The sequence below is a fragment of the Triticum dicoccoides genome, chromosome 2B, assembly GCF_002162155.2.
Source record: "Triticum dicoccoides isolate Atlit2015 ecotype Zavitan chromosome 2B, WEW_v2.0, whole genome shotgun sequence".
Lineage (NCBI taxonomy): Eukaryota > Viridiplantae > Streptophyta > Magnoliopsida > Poales > Poaceae > Triticum > Triticum dicoccoides.
Window position 1 is genome coordinate 94,301,424 of NC_041383.1, and position 15,690 is coordinate 94,317,113.

At 42.3% G+C, this 15,690-nt stretch overlaps 1 long non-coding RNA gene across 12 annotated transcripts in view; it reads right to left on the reverse strand.

Annotated features, from left to right (window-relative positions):
* Positions 1 to 6: 6 nt before the first annotated feature.
* Positions 7 to 15,690, reverse strand: part of LOC119362325 — a 19,506-nt gene continuing 3,822 nt past the window's right edge. For 5 of the 12 annotated variants that reach the window (XR_005173312.1, XR_005173315.1, XR_005173313.1 and 2 more), the window contains 15 exons: positions 15,143 to 15,455; positions 14,761 to 14,943; positions 13,637 to 13,756; positions 12,994 to 13,113; positions 12,217 to 12,346; positions 10,082 to 10,371; positions 8,552 to 9,030; positions 7,899 to 8,156; positions 7,470 to 7,575; positions 5,158 to 5,430; positions 4,427 to 4,474; positions 3,138 to 3,374; positions 1,707 to 1,950; positions 755 to 982; positions 7 to 271 (listed from right to left, as the gene is read on the reverse strand). This is a non-coding gene — a long non-coding RNA (uncharacterized LOC119362325). Of the gene's footprint in view, positions 272 to 754; positions 983 to 1,706; positions 1,951 to 3,137; positions 3,392 to 4,426; positions 4,475 to 5,157; positions 5,431 to 7,469; positions 7,592 to 7,898; positions 8,157 to 8,551; positions 9,031 to 10,081; positions 10,372 to 12,216; positions 12,347 to 12,993; positions 13,114 to 13,636; positions 13,757 to 14,760; positions 14,944 to 15,142; positions 15,456 to 15,690 lie in introns of all 12 variants that reach the window. The other 7 variants (XR_005173320.1, XR_005173319.1, XR_005173318.1 and 4 more) reach the window with 7 other exon arrangements.

A 15,690-nucleotide genomic window follows, 5' to 3' on the forward strand; every position in this document is an offset into this window, starting at 1 on the left:
AAACTTTACACTACATTAGCACAAGTTCACAGTTAACTTCACTTGTGCCATTGACCAATTAATTAGGGACTTCCCTCAAATTTTCTTCCTAAACAGCCCAGATCTTCACACCGCGCAGTCTACAACTTGCTGGATGGTCTAAAACTCTCTAAATGTTGAGCCACTTCAACTTGACAACAATCCCACGTTTGGCTCTTGAGCATATGGACTACCCTCGGCCTGTAACAACCACGACTTGCAGGTTCTCTTATTTCCCTTCAGCAATGATCTCCTGTATCATGCAAAAACCCGGGTCAGGTGTTTCTCAAGTGAGCACAACACAAGACAGAAAAGATGATGACAAAACAAGTATTAAGAGGTTCATGGATCTTCACGTTGTACATTAGCCTAGCAAGGACCAAGCTTCAGTTGAAACATTAACAATTATTAGCTCTCAACTAAACTCGAGACCTATAAATCATTGCCAAGATCATTTTCAATGGTAGGCAACACCACCAGGTATGTACACAACAATATCACTACGCATATCAATTAGCACTTTGGCAATCAGCAAGCCAAGAAAAGGTAGTGACCAAACCAAAATTAAACAAAACAACCATGCTCAGCAAGAGACCATCCCTGATCATGTAAGAAACACACATTTCATGGCGCTTACGCATGCCATGGTAAAAAAGGGAGTATAATTCTAAAAAGGGATGCATCAATCAAAGATGGAGTACAGAATGAGAAAAAGGCCAGTCAAATGAAGGCTCACCATGCACTGTTCAAGATGCACCTCATATACTCTGATATTTGTCGGCGGCCAAGCTCTACTAGTTCAGCAATCGCGGTGCTGCCTGGTTTTTAAAGCATGTCCATGGCCTTTATGTAGCACTTCTTGTACTCGATCATGCGCCCACGTGGTTCTTGAGCATTTCGAGTTCCCTCGGCCTTGCAGCAACCATGACTTACAGGTTGTTCTTTCCCCCTTTAGCAATGATCTCTATAATATTCGAAGAACCAGGTCAGGTGTTCCTCTAACAAGCACAAAACAAGACAGAAAGAAGATGATAAAAAATAAGAAGAGGTTCGTGGTTATCTTCACATGCAACAACAGTCTAACAAGGACCCATGGGTCGGAAATAACCAAAAACTTCAACAGCAGTCTAAAAAGGACCAGGCTTCAATTGAAGCATTCACAATTTGCTCTCAGTAAACCTATAAATCATAGCCAGATCACAAATATACACAACCTCTCATAGCCAGAGTCTTTAGGCAATTGGAACCCTACATCACAAGCTACTCAGAAGAAATCCCATAGTTTAGTATAGTAGAGTTTAAATCTAGTTAAGCATAAAATCAATAGTAATGCTCATTCTCAAAGCCAATTATCAAATTACCAAGTCAGCATAGACATTTTTCCTTAGGGATTGATTAAGCCCTCGTATATTCCAGCAAAACGACAAGGCGTTGGTCCATTTCGCAAAAAAATAAAGGATAAGGAGAGGTTCCAGCCCAAGGGGAACATGTCTCAAGCAATTAGCCACACAGCTGCATGCTGAAGTACTAGCACATCTATGTTATGCAAACTAAAGTCATGTATGTAGACTGATGAAGCCCAATATAACAGTATTTCAACCCAACGGTACATTTATAGAAGTACGGCTCGATGGCTGTGGGCACACACATCATGGGAGAGAGGACAGCAGAGGAAACAACGGCTTTACCTATGTCGGAGTCAAATAAGAAGCACCCACTAGAGGGGCAGGCCGGGGGCGCCGACTCGCTGGTGATGTACTCCCCCATGCAGATCATCTCCCTGTGCAGTGTATTACTTACTGGATGGCCTAAATGTCGAGCCACTTCAACGTGACAACAGTTCCCACGTTTGGCTCTTGAGCATTTTGACTTCCATCAGCCTGCAACAACCATAACTTCCAGGTTTTCTTCTTTCCCTTTAGCAATGATGTCCTGTATTATTCAAAGAACCGACTTAGGTGTTTCTCAAGCAAGCACAACATAGGATAGAATAAAGATGATGCCAAAATAAGAAGAGGTTCATGGGTCTAACAAGGACCATTAGTTGTAAATAGCAGATTGCTCAGAACTTCTAAAGCAGTCTAACAAGGACCAAGCTTTAGTTGAAACATTGATAATTTGCTCCCAACTAAACAAGACCTATAAATTATTGATTTCCAGAGCCCAAATATATACAACCTCGTTAAAATAGCAGATTACTCAAGGATGGATCTCTAGCTATGGACAGGGGTGCGTGGAAGCTTGCTATCCATGTGCCAGAGCCATAAGTTGGTTGCGAGATCTTATGGGTTTCACCTCTAGCCTACCCCAACTTGTTTAGGACTAAAGGCTTTGTTGTTATTGTTGTACTCAAGGATGGATCTGAATTCAAACAAGCAGACCAAGTAAAACATAAAACTCATCAAAGGACGTCGATACATGATGGCCATTACATCATGCACACACGGAGACTAAATAAACACTGCTTCATAACTAGGCATGACTCTATGGACCATATAAAGTTAGCACCTCATTTGAAACAATGCCACATAAACAAACACACAAGGTTTTCACTCCATCTGGAGTACCAAAGCACAGAAACACCTGAAAAGATCATATACATTCAATGGACTCAAATATATCCTAAATCAAAAGGGCGGCAACATCATTAGAAGTTTAACTATAACTTTCCTTTATTCTAAGCCTTTGGCAATCATGAATTGATCCTATTTGTGACAGACACAACAAAGATTTCACAAACATCGCTTCCAAAATCCTAGAATAGTAAAATTCTGAAACATAACAACAAATTCTATTAAAAATCATAGTAGTTTCAAATACCATGACACTTCGTCATCGGTGCCAGCACAGCTGTGTTCTGTGAAGCAAAGACTTGTATGTAGTTTACTGAAGTTGAGACACCAATCTTACGAAAACAATTGCATTGATGTTCACAAACTAACAGTTTATCGATAATCTCATATAAAGAATGGCAGTTCCATTGTGAGCATTTAAGAGTCACTTAGGCCCCAAGTTTCTATCAGTTTAACATTAATCCATAGCTCGAAGCAGTAGAGGACAGGCCACAAAGTACTAGGTCCTAGAGCAGACATAGGAGGAAGGAGAGACCAGTAACTCACCTATGCCGGAGTCAAAGAAGAAGCGCCCACGAGAGGGGCAGGGCAGGGGCGCCGACTCGCTAGTGATGTACTCCCATGTGTAGATCATCACACCATGTAGTGTATGACTTACTAGATGGTCTAAATGTTGAGCCACTTCAACTTGACAACAATCTCCACATGGCTCTTGAGCATATCGAGTCCTCTGCGTGCAACAAACGACGACTTCAAGGGTTTTGCCCCTTCACCTATGATCTCCTGTAATATTCAAAGAACTGGGCCAGGTCTTTCTCTAATGAGCACAGCACAAGACAGGAAAATGATGATGCCAAAATAAGTAAACAGTGGTTTATGAGTCTAAACGGGACCCATGAGTTGGAAATAGCAGACTACTCAAAACTTCTACAACAGTCTACCAAGGATCAAGCTTCAGTTGTAACATTGACAATTTGCTCTCAACTAAACTTGAGACCTATAAATCATTGCCAGATCACAAATTATTTAACTTATCAAAGCCACAATCTTCAGCCAAATTCTGTACAATAACAACAGATTTTATAGAAAATCAAAGTGGTTTCAAATGCCATGACATTTTGTCATCGGCACTAGGACAACTATCTTCTGCAAACCAAGCTCATGTATGTAGACTATAGACGTTATCAATAATATGATTGCATATCATTTGTACAGAGGACGTTCGCTAGATCTCTTCATTAATAAGAGAAATAGATGATCAAAGATTTTAGAGCTAGTACAAGTAAAAGTCCAAGTAAATTTTATTTGCGAGGACAAAAGTCAGAATAATTCATATGTCCCCAGGTGAGATCAAATCAAGTTAAAGAAAAAAATCATTTCTTTTATCATGACAGGAACATATATAACAAATCAAATCATGACTTTTGAAGCACCAGCAACAAAAAGCCATGAGTAAGTATTGACTGGATGTGTCCAGCTCTGCCAAAATGTCACGCCACAGCAAAATGGAATTCATTCATTCATAGAAGAATTATAAGCTACAGCAAGAATAGCATCACGTCCATCATCTCATAGCTCAAAAGAATGAATGAACAGGGTCAGCTACATATACTAGTCACTCTTAGGTTAGCACATGTTAGAACCAATCCCACAATGTCATTTCAATAACCAGATTAACATGAGTAGCAAATGTACTCCCTCCATAAAGAAATATAAGAGAATTTAGATCACTACTTTAGTGATCTAAACACTCTTATATTTTTTCACAGAGAGAGTATGTCAGAAACAAACAGACGATAGACATCCTTCCAAAAAACCATGAGACCATTACCCACCTGCGGTTGCAGAGAGGAGCTCCAAATCGGTCCTTGGTCTGCGAGCCCCTGAAAACAGGTTTCTTCTAGTTACTATCAATATCATGAAGGAGGCACATCATATCAGTAGAACGGATACAGAAACCTCTTGAATTATCATACTAGCGCCATTAATTTAATTAACCATACAACGGATATATAACTCATGACGCCATAAAACAGATACAATGTTTGACCTCAAATAATGCATGTAGCAGCATACAATAAGTGTAGCGTTTTCACAAGAGGTGTAATATTTTCACACGGATAATAAAGGTATAATACCAGCTAGTTAAAATTAACATCCCAGCCACACCCCAACAACTGTAGCACCACAACCAACCCCTAAAGCTTGATTTTCCTAATTATTAGTGAATCGAGTACAACGGGAAAAATTACCACTTTGACCAAAGATATCGACCAAACCAACCACGAGGGAGGACTCACGTCAGAAGACCATGCATTGCAGCAGCAGCAAAACAACTAAGAAGCAGCAATGCCTCTTTGAAAATGCATCTTTAAGCAGCAGCAATGCATAGGTCCAATCTCCATAGGAAAACAACTACATACGACAGTTCAGCATCTCGGTCTCAGATTCTCAGGACACGGCTAAATAGGCAAGGCAGCTCACCGACATCAAAAACTTATTATCGGCATCGTCATTGCATAGATACATGTGCAGTAAGTAAAACCGTGGAGGTGGGGGGACTGACCGACGTCCATAGAACCCAATTAGTTAACGACCTCCCATCTTGTTGGCTTTGACAGGAGGTACCAGCCCTGGGCGCGCAGGCTGGAGAGGGTGCCCGCCAGGACGGTGTATTTCATGTTCTTGTCGGTTGACACGTGTGCAAATGTTGACGCCTTTGAACCACTTACAGTATTCGACTGGGACCATGTAAGAATTAGATCAGCTCTCCTTAGCTTCACGACCCATAGAAGATGTATAATGATGTATCCCAGCCTAGGAAGCTAAAACATAAGATCTATTGGACATGAAACACTTTGTTAATAAGGGTGCTAATTTGTTCTACACGACATCACAAGAATTTAATTTTGTTGTCAGTTTTCATGAGCCACAGAGAACATGCATAGCAGTATATTTCAACTTAAAAAGCTAAAGCATACACAACGATTGGAAATTTATAATATTGTGTCAAAGGATGCTAATTTGCTACGTAACGCATCACGGGCAAAGAAAGAAATAAAACACCAACATCCACTGACTAGTTCAGTGGCTCAAGTGATAGTAATGCACAAAGCATATATAGTAATGCATTTCATGGCCCAAACATAACATATATAGCAACGCATTTCAACCTAGGAAGCTAAAACATACATGTCTATTGGGCATGTATAACTTTTTTCAATAAGGGTGCTGTTTTGTTGTACACGGCATCAGAAGCCATCAAAAACCACAACCAGTTCAGCGGTTCAAGAAACTAGATGCCGGAATGCCTTGTGTGTGAGCTTCTCTTGTTCAGCCACAACAGAGCATCAACACATATATAAAACAACATATTTTATTGAAAATCAAAGTGGTTTAAAATGCCATGATGTTTTCTACTAGCACAGCTATGTTCTGCAAACCAAAGTCACCTATGTAGATTACTGAAAGTTCAGCCACCAATCTCACGAAAACAATTGCATTGATGTTTCGAAAACCAACAGTTTATCAATAATCTCAATAAAATAATGTGACAGTTCCATTGTGAGCATTCACGACTCACCCAATCCCCAAGTTTCTATCAGTTTATATGCGTCCCTAGTTGGGTGTTATTCAATCAGAATATCGGTAATCTAATTTTGCTTTGGAAATCATGTGCATTTATGGAGCTCATGTAAATCTACTGCGGCATTAATATTTGAGATTAATCAACACATAGCCATTCTACAGGTGCATTGCTGCTGTTTAGATGGTCGGTTGGTTCGTTACCTGTTGCAAGACCTTAGAGAGTTTAGCGTGCCTTGCCCCCCTCGTCGTCCAGGATCACCTCGAGCGAGATGCCCTGTAGGTTCACCAGCGTCGTCTCCAGCATATCCAAGTCTGTGCTGTTGCCTCTGTTTTTAAGGCGTCTCTAAGGCGTCGCTTAGGCGACGCCTAGGCGTGAGGGCCCCCCAGGAGGCAAGGCGTCGGCCTTGCCTTACATGTGTGTCTAAGGCGTCCGCCTTAGTCCTTAAGGCGTCCAAGGCGTCCGCCTAGGCGCCACTATGCTTGGCCTAGGCGTGAGGGCCCCCCCAGGAGGCAAGGCGTCGGCCTTGCCTTACATGTGTGTCTAAGGCGTCCGCCTTAGTCCTTAAGGCGTCCAAGGCGTCCGCCTAGGCGCCACTATGCCTGGCTTAGGCAAATAAGGACGCCTTAGACAGAGCTGGGTGGTTTAGGCGGGAAACAGATAACTGGGAGGGAAGGAAAGGGCGGGAAACTTTGTTTTGGCGCCAACAGGTACTAGAGGGAGAGAGAGAGACCTGTAACCATTTTCAGTTTCCCCCCACCCCCAGGCTGGATCTGAGCTTCTCCCCCTCCTCTCTAGCAGCTTCCCCCTCCTCTCCGGTAGATCCCCCTCCCCCTCCTCTCTGGCAGCTTCCCCCTCCTCTCCGGCAGATCCCCCTCCCCTTCCTCTCCTGCAGTTCCTCCTCCTCCTCTCCTGCAGATTCTCCATCCTCTCCTGCAGATTCTCCATCCTCTCCAGAACTATATGGGCTCTACAACCATCAGTTGCAAGGTGTGTATGGCTGTATGCCTAGTTGCCTAATGCCTACCAAATTCTACTTAATTCTGCTGCTTACAAGTCTCTAAGGCGTCGCCTCGCCTTATGCCTTAGCGCTTAGGCAGTGAGGCGCCCCCCAGCGCCTCGCCTCGCCTTACCGCCTTAAAAACATAGGCTGTTGCCAAACATGAACATCGAAGCAGGCTGGCCAAAGTTACCCCTTGTCATGCTAGGTGGTGGTTTCAGGACAGGAAATCTTTTCATTCCTTTTCAGATAGCAGAATAGAAAAATTGATGAAACAGCAGATTAAAATCACCTTTAGAGAGCAGTAGAGTATCATGTCGATGTGAATCCACAGAAGCTTCAGGGGATAGTCAACATCTTTGGTGTTCAACCAACATATCTCTTCTCCAATATTAGCCCTGGAAGTTTCCATAACTTAAGAAATAGTGGCCAACAAACAAGCATGTCATAATGCGCCGAGCTAAGTAGAGGACAAGTACAAGAACATGGTCTCCAATGAAAAAATGAATGTTGCTAGGCAGGCACGCACGCACGCATGAATATTTTGAAGCAAGAATAAGTAAATTTGGTAGCATGATTAATGGATGGCACACAACAAACGACTCCTGCATGAACTAGAGTACATACACTCTGCTTGCAGTCTGAGTCTGATGGCATGGTTTGAATCAATCAAGCAGACAAGCATGGTTTGGATCTGACGGAGATGGGAAACGGTGCTCACCTGTACTGTGCGTAGAACAAGGAGGAGGAAGCAGCAGACGTACCCTTCCTCCTCCTAGGCTGACGTCCGCCGCGCGAGCACCGGCGCACCGGGAGCCCTTCCTTGGTAGTGGCCAGCTCAAAGCCGCGGTTTTGGAGCATGCTCTTGAAGAGCCCGTGCCCGCCGGCCGTGATGCCGAGCCGGAGGTGTCGCATCACGGACATGGGAGCATCGCTTGCACTTGTCAGTCAGGCTCTCAAACCTGATCTTATCCAACGCCTGCACATCATAGCACCCAAACACGTAATCAAAGTGTTTAGAGCTAGTACAAATAAAAGTCCAAATAATAGGATTTTGCGAGGATAAAAGTGAAAATCCATTCTTTATCATGACATGAGCATAACAACACACATCTCACAATTCAGACAGAAGTGCTAAACTCATGACTTGTGTTGCATCAGCAACAAGAAGGCATAAGTAGATATTTTCTGGATGTGTCCAGTGACAGAAAAACGACATGCCACAATAAAAGGGAATTCATTCATTCAGAGAAGAATAATTATCAGCCATCCATAATTCATGAAGTTATGACAACCCACAAGAACTACCAAGTCTATCCAGAACATATTAAGCACGAGCAAGTAAATAGGGACAAGACTTATGTTTTGCTGTACCTGATCGTCCTTGAGGTAGAGGTTGATGTTAGTACCCCTCCATAGGGGCTCTCCAGCAGTATCACATATCACAGCGAAGAAGCCACTAGTCTGGGACTCCCAAACATAGTGCTCATTGTCGTTGTGCTTGCTGGTCGCAACAACTCTCTCAGCAACAAGGTAAGCATAGTAGAACCAACACCAAACTGACGAATCATGGACACCACACACCAATAGCTAGGGCCTCCATGAAATACCTCGTGCCAGACCTTGCAATGGTACCAAGGTTGTTCACGAGGTATGACTTGGACATACAAATACCACTGTTCATATTCGTGAGTGTGGTCGTGGCCTTGTGAGGGACATTGTGGATGAATAGCTCTGGCTGAGCATCCAGCTCGCTCTTGTCCGTCAGGCTCTCAAACCTCCTTGTGAGGGACATTGTGGATGAATAGCTCTGGCTGAGCATCCAGCTCGCTCTTGTCCATCAGGCTCTCAACCTGCACACATAGCACCCCAATACCCAATTTAGTGTGATTCTCACAAATAACAAGCCAATATGCAAACATAACTGATGAGTAAGTAAACGACTGGATAGAAGCAGGCTAGGTATTTGCCGAAGGATGCTGCGTGTTGTGCTGATGTGATACGTTCATGTTAAAACATGACTGCAAGTATTGACAAAAGTGGTGCACGGTTGCATTAGAACAGTGGATGCTTTCATCCTACTCCTAAAGACCGAGTAGCAGAAGCACGGGTTGAAAGTGAAACCACTATGATCATGGTTTCTTCACGTATTATTAGATATAATGGCGGAGCTCCTGACAGAGTAGAACAATGGATTCAAGGCTGTTCTAGAGTAACAATTACTAGTTATTATAGACGACCGTCCATGCTTATAAAAAAATATCAGATAAGTTAGGATTTCGTTTACTCCACTTTCAAGTATTGGGCATATCATTATACTGAACATCTATGTCTATAATCACTTTAGGGCTAGAATAAAATATCAAGGCTGTCAACAACATGGAAGTTTAATAAACCAAGAAGTCCACAATGACCTTTAAAAAATACAGTCAGGTTTAGCTTGTACACCACCCACAATCCACATAAATAGGGGAATTGTGTTGTGTCTAAATACTCCGATATGAAAAATGTCATGTATCAATCAACGTGCTTCTTGGAAACAAATCCGGTCATGACTTATGAACAGAATCTCTTAAAACTTGAAAGCTGATCTGGAGGAACTAAACAACAGTCCTATAGTATGAGGCGTAAGCAGATTAAAGTGGACTTTGGTTTCTTTCTGAAGATTTTTACATGTAACAGATCAAACAAAATGCATCAAGTTAGAAGAAACTATCGAAAATATACTTATCAATGATATGACCTCTTTCAGTCAGTGAACTAGTACGGGTACCAGAATACAGAACTGGACCAGAGTATGTCCTTTGTCTTTGTCTAACTTCACTGCTAAAGTTTTCCACCCTCAGAACCTTGCGTCGATGTAGAGGATAATGAGAAGAGAAGAAGAGAAGAGGGAGGGGTTACCTTCAGACTTGGAAGAGCAGCCGAGGATGGGGGATTTCTCTGTCGCCCGTGGCCTCTTCCTCTTTCCTTCCAGAGGGTAGATCTTAGCCCTTCATCCTTCCTGATAGGCTTGGAAGCTCCATGCCCGAGCAGCAGCAGACGGAGGAAGCATCTCCTTCCAGGCCCTTGACGACAGTCTGCTCATGCACAGCCGCTCGCGATTTTGAGTGGCGATGGAGCTCCAGTCCAACACACCATCCTGATCCCTCTAGCAGTGGTTGCTGACCTGACAAGAATAGCTTCACCTTCACCTGTTGTTCGCAACGAAAAACAACAAGCATGAGCCAAAGAGGCAACACGTTAAGCTTCACCAGACAAGAGGTCAATACAATATGTAGGTCAACTATCACAATATGTAGAAATGACAAGATTTTGAGTTTATGAACTGGGACAATGTAATCGGAATAGCTCTTCAAGTATAGTCTAACATATTACAGTAGAACTGAATATCTGTGCAAAAATGCAACTTGCTGTTTCCGAAATTCATGATCATAAGATGTGCAGAAAAATGCATCAGGTTCAATCTCCTTGAGTGAGGAAAAATACAAACAAACAGTGCATTATCCATTACTTATAACCCTAAGAGTAGTTTTCATGAATCGCAGTACAAGCAATAGCATGGGAATATAAAAATCCCAAATATTTGACATTTTAATGGAAGGGTAGCGTTTTTTGAATTGAAAATGATAATGTTGTCACCATAGGGAAAGCATAATGCTGGATATTAGAAGGCAGAGGAACATGATTTCCTCAAATCATGCATGTAGCAGCATACAGGTAGTGTAGCATTTTTACAAAATGTGTAATATTTTCACATGGATAAGAAAGGTATAATGCCAGCTAGTCAAAACCAACATCCAAGCCACACCCCAACAGCTGTAGCCCCACAACCAATCACATCCATGCTTTAATTTAATTATTTAATAGGTGGACAGTAGGTTTTTTTTGAAAGTCCAATAGAAAAGGGCAAATGCAAGTTTTGAATGAACAATCCAGATCCAAACAATCACGAGTTCTGAATCATGCCACAACAAAAGCGAATTCATTTATTCAGAGAAGAATAACTATCAGCCACAGGAAATCAGCAGCACGTCCATCATTCACGAGGTTATGACATGCCGAGATTAGAAAATTTCATTTCAATACATCTCTCTTTTGTCTGAACTGAAGAAACCATTTTTTTCAGTTAAATGCAAATTGACAAGTACTCCCTTCGTTCCTAAATATAAGTCTTTTAAGAGATTCCAATGCGGGCTACATACGGAGCGAAATGACTGAATCTACAGTCTAAAATATGTCTATATGCATCCGTATATAGTCCTTATTGAAATCTCTAAAAAAAATTATATTTAGGAACGGAGGGAGTACAACCGTCCACAGTAGAGAAGCAACTGTGGATAAGCTCTCAGATTATCACATAATCAAAAACAACATCATCAAGTAAGCCATCAAATTCTCAAAAGCTAACATGGGGCAAGTGCTCAACACTAAAAAGGTCTTCAGTTTTCAGTTTAAGTGAATCAAGGTACATGATCTCTAAACTGTGTACAAATGCAAAATATTGTGATTCCTAAACTGCAGTCTTTAAGCCACGATAGCTAATAACTAACTAACCATTGCTTAAAAAAGTGCAACACGGTAACTATAATAAGACAGATTTACGTAGTAACTAATTCACGAAGAAACATATACTCATAAATCTCTGCTCTAGTTGGTCACTACTGTAAGCTAGGAAATATATACTTGCAGGGATTCATGAAGAACAACATGCTGCACACCCACCTACTGGAACACTAGACGTAATCACATACATGATGGAATTGGAACGAGAATATTACCCAGAACGCCAGCTTATGGATGTTCTAGGAAAGTAACCACCACAGGTTCTAGGGTATGGATGTTCCAGGGATGGTAAGGAACTCAAGTGGCAGGCATCATCCTTCCGTTAGTAAGGTATAAAACTTGTAAGAGCAGCAGGACAATAAATAAATCTATGTATGATATGACAGTTGCAACGCATACACATAAACCAAGCCAACAGATGCTGGACACGGGGAGGGGCGAGAGATCGTCGACAACTCGAAATAGTGACTTACCTACACCGGTAAGTAAGCTGATGAATCTAAGCTAGTACTCATCACCGATGATGCGGGTTCACCAGTCCGTCCTTCAAGTGAGTCGGAATAGTCACGGGTCATCGACACACCTCTCCTGTAGTGGCCTGGCCTGCAGAGGAGCAAGCAGGACCTCGAGTTTCAAAAAGGCAGTACTTAAATACAAAACAAGGTAAGAGCTAGCACCCAGCAAAACAACAATCCATTAGGCAACTCGCCGGAACTAATCCACACCACCAGAACACCACCACATTCAGCAGCAACCCTCCGTTTCTAAATATACAAACAGTAGCATGTTGAGAGACAGGCATATACTCACTCCGTTTCTAAATATAAGTCCCTTTAGAGATTTCAATACGAACTACATACGGATGCATATAGACATATTTTAGAGTGTAGATTCACCCATTTCGCTACGTATGTAGTCCATAGTGGAATCTTTAAAAGGTCTTCTGTTTAGAAACGGAGGGAGTATAACCTAAAAACAGAGCAGGGCAGAATAGCATTGTTGAGACATCTAAGATTCTTTGGCAAACCAAAGTAAACAACTACCCCAAATTCTGGCATCAACGTAGATGATAACCATGACATCCAGTTGTTAAACAGAGCCTAACCATCCACAAACACAAGCCATGATCGTTAACAGAGATCATATCAGTAAGCCTCAACATGGCAACCATGCGCTAGACCAATGGCAAAGATCATCAACTCGACGGCCGGAGCAGAGCAGGGAGGAGAAAGGGGTGACCAGGGACTCACCTAGTAGTGATAGATGAGACAGTCGTGGGAGGCGACGCCAAGGTTACAGGGCGTCAACCCCGCTATCTCATCGGGGCCGGAAGCAAGGAGGCGCACCACTGTCACCGTCATGCTTCACATCTGAAGCACAAAGCATGCATCAAGTCAACAACAGTTGATCACATGACAAATCATACAATGTTGAACAGAAATATGTAAAGCAAGTTGCCTCAAATAAAGCCCCATGAGTAGTACAGGATATGATATAGCGTTTGCATTACTATGAATAGCCCATTGTTGTCGAACTCGGTGAAATAGATGCAAGTGATTAAATTTCCAGGTGGCAGCAACATCGCCCTATATAGAAGGGTGTGCTAGCCACAGCAAGACAAGGAACTCATCAAATTAAGAATTGCAGAGAATGTCATTCTGGGGTACGCCCATATGCAAAGTAAGTAAATGTATGAAAGCATTTCATAGAACAAAAACCATTCTACATCTACAAGTATAACCTGAACCTAATGACTGGTAAAAGCAGCGACAACACCATCACAATCACAAGATTGTGTTGGCCAAAATACCACAACAAAGGGCACAATATGTCCATAGCTTGAATGCTAGGTCCCAGGGCAGACAGAGGAGAAAGGGGAGACCAGGGACTTACCTAAGCAGTGCTAGCCGAGTCAGTCGTGGGAGCCGGCGTTGTGTTACGGGACGACAACCCCACCGCGTCATTGGCGCTGGAAGCAAGCCGGCCCTCCACTGTCACTGTCATGCTTCACATCTGAAGCACAAAGCATGCATCGAGTCAATGCTTGGTCTAAATGGATTCAACTGATAGTTAGGATGGAATGTGAATGCAGTTTGTACACACCACACATTGCTTGCACATGTCAAGTCAGAGATGATTGAGATACTTTCCTAATATATGGATACAGTATGTGTAATATAAAAGCCAACTATCCAACTTGAAATTTTTATCAACATCGCAACCATGCACCGGACCAAAAGAACTAGATCATCGACCATAAGGTCGCCAAAAACTCCTTTGACCAGAATCCTGCTCCAACTATGAAGCATGTGTGGACTGAGAACTTTGACTTTGCCAAGAGCACAAGAGATGCTACCATCATTATCAGAAAGTAGAAGATGAAACGCATCAGACCCATGAATCTCCAGATAACAGTAAAAACTCCACTAATGAGCGACGAGAATGTCCGACTGTGACACAAAAAACTGCACCATAGTCAGGTACTCAGGTGGTCCAAGTATAGAAGGGGCAGAAACCATGTTTCATGTTATTCCAAAACATAAGTTGTGTTCTGCAATTCCAAAACATGATTCACACACACATACTCCTTTTGTCCCAAAATTCCTGTCTTAGATTCGTCTAGATATGGATGTATCTAATACTAAAACATGACTTGATACATCCGTATTTAGACAAATCTAAGACAAGAATTTTGGGACGGAGGGAGTACATGCCAATATATTAGCACAATTAATATATTAGCAGATATTGATGAGAAGCTGAAATATATCTAAGCACCCAAGAAAAATCATGTCTTTTTTTAATACAAGGACTAGAAGATACACATGCCATGTATTTGCAGGCTCTAGTATGATGCCAGTAAGATGGAAACTCCGACAGAAACCTTACTTATCCTCGATCCTAGCTTACAAAATCAACATCCAAGACGTGGGATTGAGCTTGATCTTGACTATATCAGATGCATACACATGGAAGAAACAAAATCAATGGATATAGAAGCCTGAGAAATTCAGTACCCAGTTGTGGTCTTTTTGCCCACTCGGTCTCGAACGCCGCCACGCCAGCGTCCATTGCCCCGTATACGCCTTGCTATACCTAGAGCCCCATCTTTTGGCATACGTCCAACACTTTGAAATACTGAGATGCCACTATGCCCTTCTCCACCCCTTGCCGAATTAGCAATTCTTGCGTGTTTTGATCTGTTGAATGTTAACACCAAAATATGAGAGCAGAAAGTTAATAATAAGGGCATGTGTATGGAAGAAACCCACTAGATAAAGGTACGGAGTAAGATGACAGAATTACATTTAGTGAGTCGAATGAAGTAGGTACTTAAACCAGAAGCAAGTTTGTGTTACACAAGTCAATCAATTAAGGAGGAACAGTAGAAACCAGTACCTGTCTGCAATGTTTTAGGCAGCGGGCTGTCATCTAGCCTCTCGAGAGTGACAAGACCCTTCACATACTGGGATAGTTGTTATGCAGCGAAGGCTCGCTCTCAAAGATCTGCATGACTCTTTCTGGGTTACTTCTGTATATCTCCCCCTGGCTCCAACGGATCTATCTCTTCCAGCTGTAGCAAAGCACACCAAATTACTGAGGAAGAGTACCATGGTGTGATACATCCAGCTTGGTGTCCGCCTTCATGACACGTGGTCACCGTTGTCTACCTTGTATGGCTTAGGGCACCAGAGGCGCACTTACATGGGACCTACAAACATCGAGAGAGTTTGTCAGACAATTTTATATAATCTTTATGGGAACCCAAATCCATTATGTACAGTAATAAACCTAGAAAACCAGGAAAATGTATTAACATTATTTATTCTCTTGCTGCAACTCGCTACTGGAACCAGGAAATAGAATCATTTTCTTAGTTCCACACAATTACTCACTATCCACACAGATGTAGTAGCATATAAAACCATCATGACTGGGAGTTTGAA